Here is a 12,559-nt window from a genome sequence, read left to right on the forward strand (position 1 = left end):
GGCAGACCAACACAGCTACGAACATGGGTGACTGAGGGTCAGACCCCTTCCCGGAACAGCCTCCAAGCTCCTAATTTTTGCCTAATGTTAAACCATATCCAAAGATGAATATTTAAACAATCAATTCAGTGGCGGAGTAAATTAAACGTTATTCTCCGATCAAACAGGAGCTTCCGGTCCACCTGTTTGGAAGCACCCAGGCAGCTTGGAGAGGTCCGGCCTTCTGGTGCGACCCGCAGGGGTTGCCTTGCCCGGCTCGCGGAATGGACGTTTACCTGTCGCAGCTACGAACCCACCAACGACACCAAGCACTTGCCGGGCAGACCAGGCGTCGTGGAGGCGCCCCAGCCCCCCCACCCCCCCGCAACGACGCGTCCCAGGGGTGCGTAGTGCTTGGCGCGGTGACCAGACCTGGCCGCCTTCCTGACTGCACAGAGCAAGAGGCCACACTCTGGATCCCAGGCCGGGTCCCTGTGGTTCTGGGAGGGAGGTCCCGGACGCCTCCCAGATCTCGGGCTTCTGTAACCCTGAGGCTGGGTTTTAAAATCACGGCTCTTCCAAGTTACACGAAGAGTCCATGGTCAAGGGTCAAGGGTGGTCTTCGACCCTCGGGATCGTCTTCTTGAGAAATGGCTGAGAGCTAAGCCTAGAGCTGCCCAGGGAAGGAAGCCAAAGAGCTGGAGCCGAGCGCGAAGGGCTGGGAGGCGCGGGGAGGCCCCTTACCCCCGCCCCCCCCCCCACACTGTCCTGCCCGCTAATAACGCTGATAATAGTAACAGTATCGGCCAACTGTTTCCCCCCTGCTCCTGGTCTGCCAGGCACCGGATCCTCCTTTAGCACTCCCAGCACTCACTGAAGAAGACACTATGGAATTCTCCGTTTTCCAGACTAGAAATAAGTAACTCTGAGAAATTAAGAAACTCGCCCGACGACCCTCAGGCAGTGGCACCTGGCCAGGTTTGCTTTCTGAACCACCAACTCCACTCGCGCACGCCACCTTTCCTGCCTGGGCCTCTTGCGGGTCGCAGGGGTGGAAGCCTGACCTGGGCCAGGGCCCGGATTTCTTCCTCCTGGCCTCTGTCCCACCGCCCCCGGTGCCAGGAAGCGCTTTTCTCTCCCCGAGACCCAGACGCGCCGAAAGACTCGCGCGGTCAGTTCCCTACCCCACGCCCTGGGCTGTGCGTTTTCTTGCAAGCCTCTGCCGAGTGCGGGGAACGGCGCCGCCAGACTCCCCCAGACCGCGCTCCGGCTCACGCCTGACTAGAGCACTCTGCTTCACAGAGGGGCGTTCTGCGCGTTCTTCCTCCCTGGTGTGATTTTCGTTCTTTTTCCTCTCGTGATCCCCAAGAACCCAGGCACCCCTCGACGTAGGTGCCGGCGGTACCGGGAATCCCTTTCCTGGACTCCCTGCGGGCCCGAAGCCACCTTCTAATCCCAGCCGCCTTCCCAAGGCGGCGGAGGTGGGCAGCTCCGGGCTCCGCGCCGCCCCGCGAAGCCGGAATTTCTCTTCGGAGTCTTGATACAGCTCTCCACTTCGTCGCCCCGCACTGGATCCTGGTAGCGTGAAACTTGCCCAGGAAGCTGGGCTGCGCTGGCCTGGGGTGAAGGTCCAAGAGACGAGGGGGCCGGGACGCGGGGCTGTCGCAACGACTGGCCCTCTGCGAACCCTCAGGCCAGCAGGACTATAGGAGTGGGAGTGGAGGTGGTGGCCACTGGAGAGTAGAGAGAACGTCCAGGAACCGGTGGACTAGGGGTCCCCGGCGGCTGGCCGAGGGTTGCAAGCAGAGGGGACTGTCGGTTGCCAGCAAGTCCCAAGCAGATGCCTTCTGGCAGGGCAGTAACATTCTACAGTGCCGATTCTGTGTACATTGAGTATCCAAAATGAATAAAATCTGTTTATACATCGGAATGTAGCTTATGATTCCAAAATCTCATCTCCAGGCTGCCTAGATCACACGGCCCCGTTTCATTCATTTTTACTTAATAACGGTCGTTAGACAATTTAGAGAAACAGCAGAAACCACGAGAAAAATAATGGAATCAAACGGCGGTAAGGACTAACAAGGCTGGCGGGGAGATTTAGCAAATGGTGGCTTCTGAGAGTTTGCACCAGTCCTTCACCACATTTTATTGGAAGTGTGGAGAGTCATGATTCTCATTCCTCCCCAGCCTTCCGGAAAAATGCTCAGAAATTTCTTTCCACATTGACACCTGATTACAGTCTAAATAGTAACCTTATTCTGATTGTTAATGTAACCTTCTCGTAATTTCTACAAAAATACTTTAGTTTTTCTAGATGTGTTTTCATGTAATCACTGAAATTATTTTTAATTGGTTTTAAGCATTCATTGAGCCCATATACACCACCTGCAAAAAAGTTACATAGGTGATCACTAACAATACTAGAATTCGCCCCATCCAAAGAAAACATTAGAGTAGAAAAAGAAAAAGGATTTGAGAATCCAGTATGAAATTCAGTTAATCATTACTTCCCTGTTATTCAACTACCTTAACATTGTCAGGTTTACCTGAACATAAACTTCATTTTCTTAATTGTTCTTAGAACGAAGGGATATGTTTATTGAAATCAGTAATTAAGAATATTTTGGGACAGTTATGATTTACTTAGCCAGTGAAGCAGTTTCTATTCCCAAATCCAGGCAAAGAGAACAATAAGATTAACCGTAGCCTAAGAGATTTCCTTTTTGTCAAATAATGTGATTTTGCTATGTATAGAGGAGATGTCTATATGTAAGGGCATATTTATGACCAGTAGTTCCTAAAATTAAGGGGACAATTATTGTGTTACTCAAGGTATCAGTTGTATAGGATACATTATGTCATATTTCAAACAATGTTTATAAAGAGATTAGTATAATTAACCTGTATGTACTTCTCCTCTGGGCCAACCTTGTGTCTTCTTTATTTGCTGACAGTCCCCTCCCCACTGAATTATTTTGAATCAAATCCCAGTCTATCATTGTATTGTGTTTTTGAATATTTCTCTAAAAGATAATAATTCCATCAATGAGACTGGGTGCAGTGGCTCCTCCCTGTAATCCCAGCTCTTTGGGAGGCAGAGGTTGGAGGATCACTTTAGGCCAGGAGTTCAAGACCACCCTGAGCAACATAGCAAGACCCCATTTATAAAAAAGAAGATTCCCATCAATGTAACCACAATACCATTATCACACCTAAATAATCCATTAATAGCATCGGTTTATCCAGGCAATATTTAAATATCTTCAATTGTCTAAAAACTTTTTGTTTAGTTGGTTGGTTTGAATTAGAATGCTAATAAGGGTTACGTATTGTGTTTGGTTGATATGGGCTATTATATCTCTTTTAGATTTCCTCAATCCTCTTTTTTTGTTTCCCTTGCATTTTTTATGGGAGAAACTGAACTGTTTGTTCTGAAGAAGTTGACATTCTGGACTTTGTAGCTGCAGGTAATAGTTTTTTGGCAAGATATTCCCAGGGATAAGGTCGTTTATTCAGACTTTTGAATATTGGCAAATAATAATATTGTTTGTAGAGGGAGAAGGATTAGTCAAGATATTTTGAAGAATCAACTATTGAAAAAACAAATTTTTATCAGAGTAAGCATGGATCTGGTAAAGATTATGTGAAATTTTCCTAAATGCAAATACAATCTAAAATTGTAATGTCTTACAATTAAAAAATAGATTATTTTCCATATATTTATAGAAATATAAATGATCAATCAACTATTTCATTGACAATTTTAAATCTAGTTTTATCTTGAGGAGAATAAAGTTTTTTATATCTTTAGTATTTTAGTTGAAGATCCAAAGACATTTTATGTTAAAACTTTAGGTTTTATATTGTTTTGTGTTTTAAAACATAAAATCTAAAATGTGGTAATATCCATGAGGTGCAGATAGAGTAATAGCACAAATTCTGTGTTCATGAAAATTCATTTTAGTATAACTTAATTAAAAGGACTCAGGATTTGAATGATATTAGATTAGACAGAAAAAAGTTCACTTGAGTGTAAGACATAAGTAATAAAAACCAAAGGTAGCTAACTTTTTTAGGCTTCTTCTTTCTTTAATGAGTATGCATATGAAATAAAATTTCCATGTCCATGTCCATTTTTCCATGGTACATAGGGCTTCTATAATTTCATCTATTTCATCCTGCAGTTATTTTCATGGGTTTCTGTGTCCACCACTATCTGGAATCTCTGAGATGGTGAAAACGAAATCTTATTCTTCTTTATATTTCAAACAATTCCTAGCACATTATCAAAAATACCTGATAAAATTTATTGTGTCTGTAATACTGGTAAGCATGTAAAAGGGTGGTAAATATATAGGCTTTAAGTTTAGATAGATCTAAATATTATTAAAATTACCAAATTATTGTTTTTAAAAAGTATTAGTTTCCTAGGACAAATAGAGATTTTTAGATAAGGCTGGATTTGTAATACTTTAAGCAACAGGTCACAGTGCTTAAGTATTTAATGCCGATTTGGCAAGCAGCTGATGTTTTACATAATGCTGTTGGGTATTTTATATTTGCGTGTATTTTCTGATGCACTGGATCCAGCACTTCATGTCACGTCATATATCTGTTTATAATATATACAAATGTATTTTCATATATATTTGATGTTTGATGGCTTTGAAACTTTAATCTTGAAATAGATTTTAAATTTTTATTAAAACTATTTAAATAATTACTGTAAGGAAAGAGCTCTTATTAGTTGAAAGAAAATGTAGATTCATGTTTCCTTGGAGACTAGTCTAGTTTCCAAGGATAGACGGCAGTGAGGAGTTGGGTATCTAGATGGAATTTCTGTTGGTTTGGATTCCAGCTCTGCTGCTTACCAGCTTTGTGACCTCAGGCAAACAACTTAACCTCTCCAAGCCTCAATTTCCCCATCTATATAATGGTGATATTTATAAGTTTCACCTTATAGGGCCATGGTGGGGATCACATGAAATAGTGTATGTGAAGTGCTTAGCACAGTGCCTGGCACATACTCAATGCTCTATGCATGTCAGCTAGTACTTAATGATGCTAATAAACATGTTGTGTCCCTAAGCACGGGTGGGATCTTGCCTGACGTCCTTCTCTCTGCGTCCTGGTCAGTCTTCACATGGTGGGCATCCTTTATTTCCAGTCACACACGGGTGGTACACAGAGCATGCTGTTTCTTTCCTGCCAGAAGGTTCCTGCTGCAGCTCTCCTGCTAGTTTAGCTTAGCCTTCTGGTTTGAGGGATGAGTCACATGTACCATCACTTCCCAGGACCAACAGGACCTTTCAGGAAAGCTATCCCTGCTTACACAGAGAATTGCCCTTGCCTAACACTGAAGCCTGGCAGAGTAACGTGAAATAACCACAGCAATTCTAAAATTAGAATTAGCATGCCTAGAATAACAGGTATAACCTTCTCTTGTACTTTATCACTTGCTTCATTTCTGCTCAGCCTAATTTTCACTTGATGTGTAGATTTATTTTTTGTTCACCCATCCAGAAAATGTTGACTGAGGAATTACTCTGTTAGGTGCTGTTGTAGGAGCAAGGGATACAATGATGATCAAGGCAGATGCAGCCGTTACCTTCAGGTTGTGGAGTCCGGATACAGACTGGAGGCAGGCAGCTGTAAGATGTGTGAGAAATGCTGCGCTGGATCAGCCCATGGTATTAGGAGAGCAGGTAAGGAGGGTGGGGACAGGAGCGGACAACCTGGAGGAAGAGGCACCTAAGCAGAGTCCGGAAGGCTGAGGAGGAGTCAGCAGGTAAAAGAGAGGGGAATCATGACATGCCATCTCAACTGTAGGGCACGGCTAGCTGGCTGACTTCGCTGCTGTAACACTGGATTTTTGCAAGACTCCCTGAGTATTTCTCGTGGACTTGCGAACAAATCTGAGCAAGAAAACCACGTAATTTCTTTTATGCCCTGCCCAAGAAAGCCACCTGGAGGGGCAAGGGGACCTTAGCAGAAAGAAGCTGGAGGTGGGGGGAGAGCAGGGTGATATTACTCTCCATATGGTGGGGGGTGGACACCTCGCTGTCATATGGCTCATAATATCCAGCGGGGGAGAGGGGGTTGACTTTCCCCTACGTTATTGGTAATATCACCCCCCTCTCTCCCGCTAAATATTAAGTACAATATCACAGGTGGGGTGTACACCCCCGGCGATGTTTGAAGTAATATCAACTTCTCCCCCTCTGGATGTTAGAAACAATATCACAGGGGGGTGTACACCCCCCTGCGATCCTGGGAGTAACATCATCCTCTTTCCCCCGGATATTAGGAACAATATCACGGGGAGGGGGGTGCACACCCCCTGCGATATTGAAAGTCATATCATCTTCTTTCTCCCCGGATATTAGGAACAATATCACAGAAGGTGTTTACAACTTTTGCAATGTTGGGAGTAATATCATCCTCTCTCACCCTAGATATTCAGAACAACATCACATGGGAATTGTACCCTTCTGTTTATTGAGAGTAATATCATCCTCTCCCTTTCTGTATATTAGAAACAATATCACAGAGGGCTGTGTACACCCCCAGGAATGTTTTGAGTAATATTATCCTCTCTCTGCCTGGATATTTGGAACAATATGACAGGAGTTGTGTACACCCACTGTGATATTCGGTTTAATATCAACTTCTATCCCCTGGATATTGGGAGTAATATCTATCTTTAGCCCCTGGATATTAGGAACAATATCACAGGAGGGGTGTATACACACGGCGCTATCGGGAGTAATATCATTTTCTCCACCCCTTGATATTAGGTACAATATAACAGTGGGGATGTGTACCCCCTGGGATATTGGGAGCAATATTAATCTCTTCCCCTGTGGATGTTAGGAACAATATCACAGAAGGGGTGTATACCCCCAGCGATATTGGGAGTAAGATCATCCTCTCCCAACTTGGATATTAGGAACAATATCACAGGGGAAGTGTATAACCCCTGAGATATTGTGAGTAATATCATCCTCTCCCAAAATGGAGATTAGGAACAATATCACAGGAAAGGTGTACACCTCTTCTGATATTTGTGGTAATATCATCTCCTCCCCTCATTGATATTAGAAACGATATCACAAGGTGTGTACAGCCCCTGCGATATTGGGAGTAATATTATTCTCTCTTCCCCTGGATATTAGAAATAATATCACAGGCGGAGTGTACAGCCAACCCCCTGCAATATTGGGGGTAATATCATCCTCTTTTAACCTGGATATTAGGAACAATATCACAGGGGGCGTGTACACTTCTTTTGATACTGGGAGTAATATCATCCTCTCCACAAGTAAATAGTAGGAAAAATATCAAAGAAGGTGTGTACACCGCTTGTGATATTGGGAGTAATATCATCCTACCTCACCTGGATATTAGAAAAAATATCGGGGGGCGTTTACACCACCTGCGATATTGGGAGTAATATGATTTTCTACCCCAGTGGATATTTAGAACAATATCACAGGGGCAGTGTACACCCTCTGAGATATTGCGAGTAATATCATTCTCACCCCGCCGCCCCCACCCCAGATATTAGGAACAATATAACAGGCAGATTATACACCTGCTGCAACATTGAAATTAATATCATCCTTTTCCCCCTGGATATTAGGAACAATATCTTATGGGGGGATTTACAGCCCATTCCATTTTGGGAGTAATATCAACTTCTTCATTGCTGGAAATAAGAAACAATATAGCAGTTCTGGTGTACACACCCTGTGATATGGGCAGTAATATCATAGACTCTCCCCCGGCATATTAGGAACAATATCAAAAAGGGGTGTATACCCACAGCGATTTTGGGATTAATATCATATTCTCCCCCCTGGATATTAGGAACCATATCAAAGAAGGAGTGTCTACCCCTTGCGATAGTGACAGTAATATCATCCTCTCCCTCCCTGGATATTAAGAACAATACCACAGAATTGGTGTATACCCACTACGATCATGGGAGTAATGTCATCCTCTAACCCCTGGATATTAAAAACAATATCACAGAGGAGGTGTACACCCCTCGCGATATGGCCAGTAATATCATCGTCTCCTCCACTGCGTATTAGGAACAATATCAAAGGGGTGTGTACACCTCCTGCGCTATTGGGAGTAATGTCATTCTCTTTTTCCCTGAATATGAGGAATAATATCACTGATGGGGTGTACAACTCCTACGATATAGGCAGTAATATCATCCTCTCCCAACCTGGATATTAGGAACAAAATAACAGGACATGTACACCCCCTGCGATACTGGGAATAATATCAACCTCTCTCCCACTTAATGTTAGAAACCGTATCCCAGGAAGAGTGTAAACCCTCTGAGATATTGACAGTAATATCATCCACTCCCTACCTAAATATTAAAAACAATGTCACGGGACGGGTGTACACCCCTACAATATTGGGAGTAATATCATCCTCTCCCTCCCTAGATATTAGAAACAATATAAAAGGGGTCACGTACACCCCCTGTGATATTGGGAGTAATATCATTCTAATCCCCCCTGGATATTAGGAAGAATATTATACAGGGGATGTACACCCCTTGACATATTGTGAGCCATATCATTTCTCTTCCCTTGGACATTAGGGACAATATCACGGGGGGGGTGTCCCCTGTTATATTGAAATTATTATCATCCTCTCCCAAACTGAATATTAAAAACAACGTCACGGGGCTGCTGTGACCCCAGTAATATGGACAGTACTATCATTGTCTCCCTCCCTAAATATTAAGAACAGTATCACAAGAGGGGTGTACACCCCCTGCAATATGGCTGGTAATATCATCGTCTCTACCTTTGGATACTAGGAACAACATCACAGAGGGTGTGTACACCCCCTGCGATACTGGGCATAATGTTAGCCTCTCTTCCCCTGGATATAAGGAACAATATCCCTGGTCGGGGGAGGTGGAGTACATTAAGAACAATATCTGAAGGAGGTGGGTGTACACCCCCTGAGATATTGCATGTAGTATCATCCTCTCTTTCCTAGGATATTAAGAACAATATCACAGGAGGGGTGTACAGCCCCTGCGATATTGGGAATAATATCACCCTATCCCCCTCTCGATATAAGGAACAATATCCTAGGGTGGGTGTACATCCCCTGCGATATTGGGCGTAATGTCATCATCTCCCAACGTGGATATTGGGAATAATGTCACAGGGGGGTGTACACCTTCTTCGATATTGGGAGTAGTATCGTCCTCTCCCCTCGGGATTGTAGGCAAAATATGGAAGGGGTTTTACAACTCATGCGATATGGGCAGTAATATCATCCTCTCCACCTAGATATTAGGAACTATATCAAAGGCGGCTGTACACTTGTTACGATATTGGGAGTAATATCCTCTCCCATCATGGATATTAAGAACAATATTCCAAAGGAGGTGTACAACCCCTGCGATACTGAGAGTAATATTATGCTCTCCCCTTCGGGATATTAGGAACAATATCGCAGGAGGTGTGTACAACCCCTGTGATATTGGGAGTAATATCGTCTTCTCCCCCTGAATATAAGGAACAATGTCACAGGAGGATGTACACCCCCTGGGATATTGGGAGTAATATCATTTTCTCCCCCTCGAGATATTCGGAACAATATCACAGTGGGTGTGTACAGCCGCTGCGACATTGCCACTGGTATCATCCTCTCCCTCCCAGGATATAAGGAATGGTGTCACAAGGGGTGTACACCCCCTGCGATATTGGGGGTAATATCTTCCCCTCCCCCGCTGGCTATTAGGAACAATGTCACAGAAGGGGTGTCCACTCCCTGCTATATTGGGAGTGAGATCATCCTCTCTGTCCCTGGATATTAGGAACAATATCCCTAGGGAGTGTACGCCTCCTGCAATATTGAGACTAACATCATCCTCTCGCCCCCTGGATATTAGGATCAATATCACAGGGGTGGTGTACATCCCCTGTGAAACTGGAAGAAATATCATCCTCTCCACCTTTGGATGATAGGGACAATATCACGGGGGAAGTCTACGCCCCCTGTGATATTGGGAGTCATATCATCCTCTCCCACCCAGGATATTAGGAAAAAAGATGACCGAAGGGATGTATACCCACTGCGATATTTTTCATAATGTCATCCTCTACTTCCTGGCAATTAGGAATAACATCATAGAGGGGTGTACACTTTCTGTGATATTGGGAGTAACATCCTCTACCCCTCGGATATAGGGAACAATTATATTAAGTATTAATATTCATAAATATAATAACAATTAATAGAAATCATCGATATAAATAATTACTATAAAGATAGTAAAAGTTAATACGGATTAAAAATATTAATGGTTACTATTAATAATTAATAGCAACCTCACTATTAATAATAACATAATGATATCGGTAATTAATGTTACTTAATTAAATCAATAAGTGATGTTGGTAATAAAACAATAATTAATATTAAGATTAATAACTAATATTGAAAAATGACAATACTAATAATTAATTTTAATCATGCATAATCATATTTAAAATAATCATGAATGATTAATAACGTTATGCTATTAATTAATATTACCATTGATAATTATTAAGACTGATGTTTAATAATTAGTAATATTATTAAGACTGATGCTTAATAATTAATCATATTATTTCTCCTAATACCATAGGGGGTGTACACCTACTTGTGATATTGTTCCTAATATCCAGGGATGGAGAGCATGATATTAGTTTTAATATCTCAGTAGGTGTACACTCACCCTGTGACACTGATCCTAATATCCAGGGGATAGAGTATGACATGACTCCCAACATAGCAATGAATGTACAGCCACCCGGTGATATTGCTCCTAATATTCACGGAAGAAGAGTATGATATTACTCCCAATATCGCAGGGAGTGTAAACCTCTTCTGTGACTTTGTTCCTGGTATCCCGCGGGGGAGAGGATGATAATAATTAAAGTATCGCAGGCTTTGTTCACTCACCCTGTGATATTGTTATAAATATCCTGAAAGGGAGAGGACGATATTACTTCCTATAACAGATAGATATTACTCCCCGTAATAGAGAAGGAGGTGTACACCCAACCGTGTGATACTGTTCCTAATATTCAGAGGCAGAGAGGTCGATATTACTCTCAATATCGCAGGAAGTGTACACCCCCGTGTGAGATGGTCCTCAATAATATTCCAAGGCAGAGGGGGTGATATTACTACATTTATCGCAGAAAGTGTACACCCCCCCAGGGATGTTGTTCCCATGATCCTGGAGAGAAGAGGATGATATTAGTTTAAATATGACAGAAGGTGTATACGCCCCAACTGATATTGTTTCTAATTTCAGTGTGGGAGAGGAGGATATGACACCCAATATCGCAGGGAGTAGAAACACACCTGTGATACGGTTCTTAATATTCAGGGTGGAAGAGGATGATATTACTCCCAATACAGACGGGTGTACAACCTCTGCACACCGAGGGTGTACACCCATCTGTCAAACAGCACATAATTTCCAGAGGGGGAGATATTACCCCCAATATAGTAAACAGGCTGTGAGTCCACCGTGGACAGTAATAACTCGGGGGGGAAAGGAGGTGGCTCTTACTCCCCATATCGCGGGGGGTGCCTCACCCCACTGCGAGGTGGATCATAATAGGGAGGGGGGGAGAAGGGGTGGCTGTTACTCCCCATATCGCGGAGGGTGCCTCACCCCCCTGACATGTGGATAGTAATAAATAGCCAGGGGGGGGAAAGGAGATGGCTCTTACTCCCCATATCTCAGGGGGTGACTCACACCCCTGCAATGTGGATCATAATAAATAGCTGGGGGGAAAGGGGGTGGCCCTTACTCCCCATACCGCGGGGGGTGCCTCACCCCCTGCAATGTGACCTGTGTCCGTTGTGAGCATTCTCTTTTTTCCTGCTATTAGGAACAATTTCACAGAGTGTGTGTACACAGCCTGCGATATGAAAACTAATATCCTCTGCACCTCCGCATATACGGACCATATCACACAATGGGTGTACATTTTTTGCGGGATTTGGGGTCATGTCATCCTGTGTTTCCCTAAATAGTCGGGGAAATATCACAGGCCTATTCGGAGGCACATCCTACTTTTGCTACTGGAAATTAGGAGTAATATCACAGATGGGGTGTAAAGCCACTGTCATATTTGAAGTAATATCATGCTCTCCCCCACTAGTTGTGACGCACAGTATCACAGGGGGTATATACCTTCTGCGGTATTGGGAGTAATATCATCATCTCTTCCTTTACATGATAGGAACAACATCAGAGACGGGGTGTACACCCCGTGTGTTTTTGAAAGCAATGTCATTCACTCTTCTTCTAGATTTTACGATTCATATCACAGGCGGGGTGTGCACCCCTTCTTATATTGGGAGTTATCGGATCCTTTTTCAAGCTGTATATTTAGAACAATATCCCATGGGGCTGTACATGTCTTCGATACTGGTCGTAATATCATCTTGTCCTTTCCTGGATACAAGAAAAAATATCACAGACGAGGTGTACACCCCTTGTAATATTGGGAGTAATATCACCTCTCCC

This window comes from Pan paniscus, chromosome 11 (assembly GCF_029289425.2).
Source record: "Pan paniscus chromosome 11, NHGRI_mPanPan1-v2.0_pri, whole genome shotgun sequence".
In the NCBI taxonomy this organism is placed as follows: Eukaryota; Metazoa; Chordata; class Mammalia; order Primates; family Hominidae; genus Pan; species Pan paniscus.